At 38.0% G+C, this 8,913-nt stretch overlaps 1 protein-coding gene across 7 annotated transcripts in view; it reads left to right on the top strand.

Moving 5' to 3' along the window:
- The first annotated feature begins 7,956 nt into the window (after positions 1-7,956).
- The window catches only part of LOC135099677 (uncharacterized), an 8,033-nt gene continuing 7,076 nt past the window's right edge, over positions 7,957-8,913 (top strand). For 3 of the 7 annotated variants that reach the window (XR_010268269.1, XR_010268271.1, XR_010268270.1), the window contains exons 1-2: positions 7,958-8,627; positions 8,829-8,886. The gene's annotated coding sequence lies outside the window, so the exon portion shown is untranslated. Of the gene's footprint in view, positions 8,628-8,828; positions 8,887-8,913 lie in introns of all 7 variants that reach the window. The other 4 variants (XM_064002092.1, XR_010268272.1, XM_064002089.1 and 1 more) reach the window with 4 other exon arrangements.

Genomic DNA, 8,913 nt, shown 5'->3' with positions numbered 1-8,913 from the left:
CCATGCAATCACATCCATACCATACATTATACTTGGCACAGCCACACTCTCTACACTTATCTCACCACATCCTACTTACTCGTTCTCATCCTTGCTGCACTTCCCATTCGACCTACCCACTGGTTCACCAAGCTTATCTTTTCATTCTGTGCCTTTTCACATCCATTTGGACTCATCCACATCCCTAAGTACTTGTATTCTTGCACCTGTTTTTAACTCATTCTCTCCGGGTTCTCCATACCACATTACTTTCATCCTCCGACCTATTCACAATCATTACCTTACTTTTCTCACTGCTAAACCTAACTCCAAAGTCTTTTCCATATCCATCTACAACATCCAACAAACTTTGGAAGCTTATTTGCCCGACTTTACTCATAACCACACCATCATCTGCATAAAAAAGCACACATCTTATCATTCCCCACACTTACTCCTGCATTCATTCTTCTCATTCTGGCTGCTAACTCCTCTGTATACAAGCTGAAAAGGGTTGGTGACAATGTACATCCTTGCCTAACTCCTCTCTCACTACTTCACCCAGTCTGTTTCTATATCTCCTAGTCTGATTTAGCTCTTGTGTCAACATTCATGTTGTGCACTATGTTGACTATCTTTGCACTCAATCCAATCTTTTCTTAAGACTCTTACATTCACTCTCTATTCACCTTATCATAAGTATTCTCTGTATCCAGAAAACCTAAGTACAATTTATCTTCATCCCTCTTTTTCTCTCTAATTTAATTCACCACAAACATATCATCCTCAGCTTTCCTTCCCCACAGTAACCATTTTGTTCCTAACCTGAAACTTTCAGCATTCTCAGTCCATTTACACAATCTCACTCAACACTGCACTGAACACTTTCTTCCCCTACTGTATTCACTAATGCAACCGGTTGGTAGTTCTTCAACTCATTCATTCATTCCACATTCTTGGTACTCTCTCCTCCTCCCACACCTAGTTAAATACCTCAGTCATCCTGTCAATCATAACTTCCACTCCATTTTTATATACATCCTATATAGGGTATCTCATCTGCTCCTGCTACCTTCCCATTTTTCTACCTTTTCAAACATTTCTCCACCTCCCTGCTGATTCTTTCATCCAGTTCATCTGCATTCTTCCTCTCCAGTGTCACACATATTTCTCTCACAGCAAACACCTCACCTACACCACCCACTTCTTTCCAGAACAGTCTGATTGCCTCCCTGATTCCTTCCTTCTTTGTTATAGCTTCACCATTTACTTTCAGGCTTTCCTCACCAACACTGCCTGACATATTCTCACTTCTCATGAACTTGTACCATTCACAGCCACCTTTCATGCCATTCTCCCTTAAAGACACAATCATATCCCTTTCACACTTCACTTTTGCCTTTATTATCATTCACCTTGTTAGTTGCTGCTGTTTCATATGCTCCCCATGCATTCTGATACTCATCTTCTGCCTCATCACTTTCTTGCCTCTTTTTCCTCAGCCATCTACACTCTACTCATTCTCTTTTGCTCCTTCCTAGCCTCTCTGATTTTTCATTCCAGCATGGTTCACTTACTCTCTTTTTCTGCCTACTCTCACAAACCCTATCAGGTTCTCAGCAGCACTCTGCATGTCCTCAACCAGTTTCTCATTCAGGTGCTCCACATCATGCACACTTACATCATGCCAGCTTCTTTCACTCAGATTAACCTGAAAGTTCCCTCACCCTACATCTCCCAATCTCCATTTCCTTTTCTTACTTGCCACTTTCACCTCATTCCCACCATGCACCAGGTACTCAACAACCAGCACATTGTGATCAGACACGATATCAACCATACTATCCTCATCTATCCACATGTGTGACAATTTCACACATTCTTCCATTCACCAATGTGTAGTCAATAGCTGATTCTTGTTCCCTACCACTCCAAGTCACATGTTCCTCAGCCAAGGTAACATTCAGATTTTCCAACAAACTCCACAAGCATTTTTACCATTCTTGTTCACCTGTTCTAGTATTCCTACACATGCATTCATATTGCCCATTACTAGCACTCTTTCCTCTGTCTGTCTTTCTCTTCTGTCTGTACACTTTTCTCTTCCTTTTAGCAGCGGTGTCTCTTCCATGTCTCTAGTCATCTCTTTGCAGGGATCACAGAAATACATTAAGTTGTCATGGCCCAGTGCCTTAGTGTTGGCCTTGAAACCCACACAGGCCCTGAGGAACCAGATCTTATATCCCTCACATGCTACTGCATTCACTCTGACAGCCAGGGAGTCACACACCTGCCACAGTTGCTCACAGACATCTTACAGACAGAGCTTTCCACACAAGGTTGGGGGCAGGCAGGGAAAATCTTAAAAAACGAGTCTGATTAGTTCAGAAGAATGTCCACACACAGCTCCAAAACAAGCTTTTTCTCCTGTCTTGATTTTAATGCTACAGGTGGCCAAACCTGTATGTAGTGGCAACTCCTGTAGGAAAAGCAATCATATTCCAGTCACACTTAATATGTTTCCCATGAAAATGCTGGAAAGCCCAATTAGCTTCCATGACTCTCTTTGCTACCATCTTAACACACTTTTTTCCCCTACCTGTTTCTCCTAATATCCCACAGAAACATATTTCTCATTAATCTTGCATCACCAATTCATTCTAATCTAACACACATGCTTTTCACAGGTCTTTCTCAAAGCCTCCATTGCTACATACCTTGGTGCATTCAGTGCCATCCTTGTCATTCTATGCTGCCCTATTTTTCATTTCTCTAATTCAATCAAATCCCATGGAATCACACATGCTTGGAGCAACCAAGCTCTTCCAAATTTTTCACAGTACATCACATTTACTTGTTCTCATCCTTGCTGCACTTACTAGTTCACCCAGACACTGGTTCACTACATCTATTTTCTCATTCTTCACCTCTACACACCCGTTTGGACTCATCCACATCCCCAGGTACTTCCATTTATCAGTCTGTTGCAACTCATTCCCTCCCAATTTCCATCATGAATTTCTCTTTTCCTCTGGAATATTTTCACCATCATCAGCTTGCTTTCTCACTACTAAAATCTCACATCACAGTCATTTCCATACTCATCTACAACATTAAGCAAACTTTGGAGCTCTTCTGCCAATGCATGTATATATCTTATACAAGTTGATCCCATTCCACTCTAAGTACTGTATCTCAGTATCCTGGGACTTCTAACTTGTCTGTGGTGGTCTGCAGTAGTGAGTAGGCATCTGAAAATATATAACAAATTTGTAGTGCCTATTTGCTAAATAAGGAAACAGGAATAAAAGAAATCACATTATTGCAAATTTGTTTTATTTTCTTTGTCATTTGCTGCACTTGAGGTGAAAAACATAAGTTCTAAGTATGGTAAAGTGTGGCAATTATTTGCAGGACTTCCCTGACAGTAGTGCTGATCAACACAAATGCAAATTTATTTCCACAACTGCAAAATCTACAAAATTGCCCAACATATGTGGTACACATATGTTTTAACTATGGATAGTTTCAACTATTGTGTCAAAATTTTTTTTAAGGCAAAATAAGGCACTATTGTAGGATGAATAATATATAGAGAATCAACATGAAATAGAACACTGATAGGTTGCAGCTCTGAACTGTATTAATTGTACTATCTCTGTAACTGACTCCTAACAGGATGGCTTGATGGCAGATGGTGGAAAGAATAATACACCATCCTTGACATTGCCAGGTGGTCAATTTACCCATGCAAAAAGTTTGTAGACAGATTTGCATTTGGGTTACTTTTGCAATACTGATGATTGTCACAATCATAAAACTGCAAAAAGAAAACCATACTTCACATTTGTAGAATTTGCAGTTTGTGGAAGTACCCAACTTTGCCTAGCTGGCATATGGTGACAGTAGAGAGATTAAGAAAAAGTATAATACATGATATAAATATAAATATGTACATATAATGCATTTGTATAGTTTGTATATTTGTATAGTTGTGCAGGGGGAGAGTTTGAGAGCTGTTGATATTTTCTATTTTATGAAAGAATTCTTGTTACTTAGGTTCAAGGGCAGATCTGCCACTAGCATCATCATAGTGCATTGGGTAACATCTACATAGCTTCAACATGGCACAATGAGTAATATCCACAGGATGCACTATCATAGGTCAAGAGCATGTGGGAGATGACCTCATAGGGGAGATGTGCAAGTTGTCACAGGAGGGCACTGTGGTGCAATGGGTAGCACAACCATCCAACAAACAAAAGGTCCCATGTTCAAATCCCCAGATAATGCATACTTTTCTGGTGAGAACCCATAGTTCCAACATCATGTGACAATATTGTGGAAGTTTCAAAATATACTAATATACCCCACTTTTCCCATTTTTTCTGTAACTTCTTGCAGTGCTGTCACTCTTGTCCAAGTCATTATAATCTCCACTCTGAACAGCCCACAAAGGTGCTGTTGAGATAACTATATTAATTGGAGGATTACTTCTTTTCAACACACTGGTTTTTATTAGCAAGGATAGGCATGTTATTCTGGCAAATATATGATAGGAACCTGACGCTTGCCATGGCCACAGGGTCAACTTTATGAATTTGACAGCATGGTGGAAACGCCATGGAGTCTGGCAGCAATTTCACTCCATGGCCACCATCAAACCAGCAGGCACTGCTGCTTTGAATAACATTATGACAAATAATTTCTGTAAGAGGCATAATTTAAGGGGGAAGTGAAGAAGGACAACCCTTGAATCTTCCAGTGTGGAGGTGTCAGCAAGGGCATGCAAGAAGAGTTAAGTATTTAGAGATGGCAGTAGAGCCATATAAACAATATAGAGGAGGGAGACCAACAAGGATTAGAGATCTTTTTGCCAAGATGCTCAAAGTCATCAGATGAACTGGTAAGATTTTAACATTTATTACTAGTGAAAAAAAATTCTGGTTGGAAAACAGATCAGGCACAATTCCAGGCATAAATGTAAAAAGTACGAGTTTCTGGGATATGGGAAGCTAATGTATACAGCTGACTGCACTCCAGCAAAGTCCACCCTGCGTTGTCACAACTGGTGAGAAAGTAACTACAAAACACTAGTGTTAAGCTTTGCTTGAAGCATCCATTACTGGAAGGGGAGGGGTAAGGAAGGGGCATTGTGGGGTGAGCAGTAAGGAATGGGGCATTGTGGAAGGTAAGAGGTGTGTGGGGAGGGTAGGGGGATGTAGGTTTACAACCACTGTCCAGTTTACAAGGCGAGGGTACTTTAACCATGGTTAATAGAAATGATAAAATGTGTAATTAACTTCTTATTACTTTTAAGTCATCAATAAGTCTGACTATGTGATCTGAAATGGTGCATAACAACATGTAATTTGACTATTACCTGTTAGGTACAGAAAAAGAACGTTAACTCCTGTGCATGTATTTCCAGAGCACATTACACACTTATTTATTAATTATTTAGATTAGTTGTCATTGTACTCAATGAAACAGTGTATGTAAGGATATTTAGAATATGCCAAGGCTGCTATCACAGGAGGAATATTGGCAGTTGTGATATACAGCACTCATTAACTATTACATAATGCTACATGCAAGGGATATGGAAGTGCATTCTTGCAGTATCAGCATATGCCAAAGGAAGGGGAACCATATTTACTACATTAAATACAGAAGATTCTGGTTTGTGATCAAGCAGTTATCGTGATTTCAAAGCATCTAATGTTTGATAATACTAAGTACATACAATATGAATAAAGTAAACAACAATGATGCCTGGCTTGTCTTTGTGTTACATCATAACACTTGATCTAATACAGTTGATCTAACCTTAAAATTAAAAAGTAATACTAATGTCAAACTGTTGCTGGAGGGGGAGGACACTGCTGTGGGGAAGGTAGTATTGGTGGTGCTCAGATGGCTTTACAGAACAGACATCACCGATTCGCTGGTGTGCCAATAAAACTACACAGGAAAATTTTCTCTCTCTCTCTCTCTCTCTCTCTCTCCTCTCTCTCTCTCTCTCTCTCTCTCTCTCTCAATTAATAAAAAATTAATATATTGAAAAAAAACAAACCTCTCTCTCTCTCTCCTGGTTATCTCCTCTATGAGTCAGCAAGGATCAGCTGTGTATGATTTCACGCTAAACTAGGGGGTGAATGGAGACGTGCCTGCAAAATAGTAGTAGTAGTAGTAGTAGTAGTAGTAGTAGTAGTAGTAGTAGTTACCTACTCTCTTCTTATTATTCATTAATGATCTTCTAAACCAAACTTCTTGTCCTATCCACTCCTACGCTGATGATACCACCCTGCACTTTTCCACGTCTTTTCATAGACGTCCAACCCTTCAGGAGGTAAACATTTCACGCAGGGAAGCCACAGAACGCTTGACTTCTGATCTTTTTAAAATTTCTAATTGGGGCAGATCAAACTTGGTATTGTTCAATGCCTCAAAAACTCAATTCCAGATCAAACTTGTTATTGTTCAATGCCTCAAAAACTCAATTCCTCCATCTATCAACTCGACACAACCTTCCAGACAACTATTCCCTCTTCTTCAATGACACTCAACTGTCTCCCTCTTCTACACTGAACATCCTCGGTCTGTCCTTTACTTATAATCTGAACTGGAAACTTCACCTCTCTTTGACCCTTTTATGGGACTGGCATTTCAGTGGGCATTTTTTTTTTATTGGATTTTTGTTGCCCAAGGCCAGTGTCCTTCCCACATTAAAAAAAAAGTAGTAGTAGTAGTAAAAAAAAATTAATTATATATATCGTAAAAGAATTATTCTCTCTCTCTCTCTCTCTCTCTCTCTCTCTCTCTCTCTCTCTCTCTCTCTCTCTCTCTGCCTTTGTTTCAATATTGTCGAAGAGAGAGAGAGAGAGAGAGAGAGAGAGAGAGAGAGAGAGAGAGAGAGAGTATTATTTATATATATATATATATATATATATATATATATATATATATATATATATATATATATATATATATATATATATATATATATATATATATATATATATATATATATAATTAAATATTTTTACTACTACTACTACTTACTACTCACTACTATTTTGCAGGCACGTCTCCATTCACCCTCTATTTCAGGGTGAAATTATACACAGCTAATCCTTACTGACTCGTAGAGGAGAGAGAGAGAGAGAGAGAGGAGAGAGAGAGAGAGAGAGAGAGAGAGAGAGAGAGAGAGAGAGAGAGAGATTCTCTCTCTCTCTCTCTCTCTCTCTCTCTCTCTCTCTCTCTGATCAAGTTCACATAATAATTATAACCTTCTATGACCTGTTATGGAAGAAGAGAAGAAGAAGAAAGGTATTTATTTTTTTTTAATCTGTAAACACACACACACACACACACACACACACAAAGAAGAAGAAGAAGAAGAAGAAAAAAAAAGAACGAAAACAACAACAATAGTACAACCACCACCACCACTCTATTATTATTACTATTTTTATTATTATTATTATTATTATTATTATTATTATTATTATTATTATTATTATTATTATTATTCCAACAACAATAGTACCACCACCACCACCCCTCTTATTATTATTATTATTACCATTATCATTATTATTATCATTATTCCAGGTACCAGTTCTTTCCATAAGTTAAACAAGATGTATTACAAGGGGCGCTTACCTGTACCTGTTATCAATCTGCTCATTCATCTCTCTCTCTCTCTCTCTCTCTCTCTCTCTCTCTCTCTCTCTCCTCTCTCTCTCTCTCTCTCTCTCTCTCTCATTAAACAAAATATGAGTTACAAATTATCATTACAAGCCCAAAGATTTTCAAATATAGCAGTAAACTTTTCAAAATATCAACATTACATTAAACTCAAAAAGGAAAAAAAATCTCTAAAAGACAAAACAATTTAAAAAACTAAGGGAAAAAAAAAATAAATAAATAAGTTCCCAAAATATATGCATCTTACTTAAAAAGTAATAAAAGATAATTGTAACCATCCCGTGGTCAAGATTGTACCAAACCTCCGCCAGAGCACGTGTAAGCCCTTTAAGGCACTGACACTTCACTGGGTATTTCCTTTCCCTATAAATTCAATGACAATGACCGACGCCCCTCCTACACTGAAATAAAAATAAATAAATAAATAAATAAAATAAATAAATAACTTCCTTGGAGCTCCATTTTCCAATCATTTTGTTTCCCTCCCGCTCACGTCTTCACCAGCTCCTGACACGGTGTAATGCTACATAACATGCTATTGGTAACATGTATCTACCAATTAATGCATTAACTTACATGTCAATCAGCATATCGTAATAAAAACTGGAACGGAATGTACACCAACAAGATTTAAGAAAGCCAAAAACAGCCAGAAGTAATTAAAGAATGGTTTGAGACGTGAAAAATCTTATTCGCAATTATTTTCAATGGCTGGTTGAAGAAATGGCAAAAATACGACATGTTTAACATAACTTAACCTCGACGACCTTTAATCTACCTCGACCTAACTTAACGTAACCTAACCCCACGTGACCTGACCTGACCTGACCTGGCTCTATGTTTCAGGGAGAAGACAACATCGAGTACTTTTTGGGCCTCACACCAGCTGGGGTCGTTGTACTCAAAAATAAGGCGAAAGTGGGGAATTATTTTTGGTAAGTAGTAGTAGTAGTAGTAGTAGTAGTAGTAGTAGTAGTAGTAGTAGTAGTTGTTGTTGTTGTTGTTGTAGTTGTTGTATATTTTTTCGTTAAATGTACGTTTTTTTTATATGCATTTCATTTTTTGTTTTGTTTTTGTTGGTTTATTTACTTATTTATTTGTTTATTTATTTATTTATTTACTTGTTTATTTTCCAGTCCGAGAATTTCCAAGGTGTATTTTCGTGGGAGATTTTTCAGAGTGAAAGATAAAAATGTAAGTACCTATCTCTCTCTTTCTCTC

Source organism: Scylla paramamosain, unplaced genomic scaffold (genome assembly GCF_035594125.1).
Source record: "Scylla paramamosain isolate STU-SP2022 unplaced genomic scaffold, ASM3559412v1 Contig179, whole genome shotgun sequence".
NCBI classification, from domain to species: Eukaryota; Metazoa; Arthropoda; class Malacostraca; order Decapoda; family Portunidae; genus Scylla; species Scylla paramamosain.
Note: the sequence above shows the minus strand (reverse complement) of the source record. Positions and strands in the feature narration are given on the sequence as shown.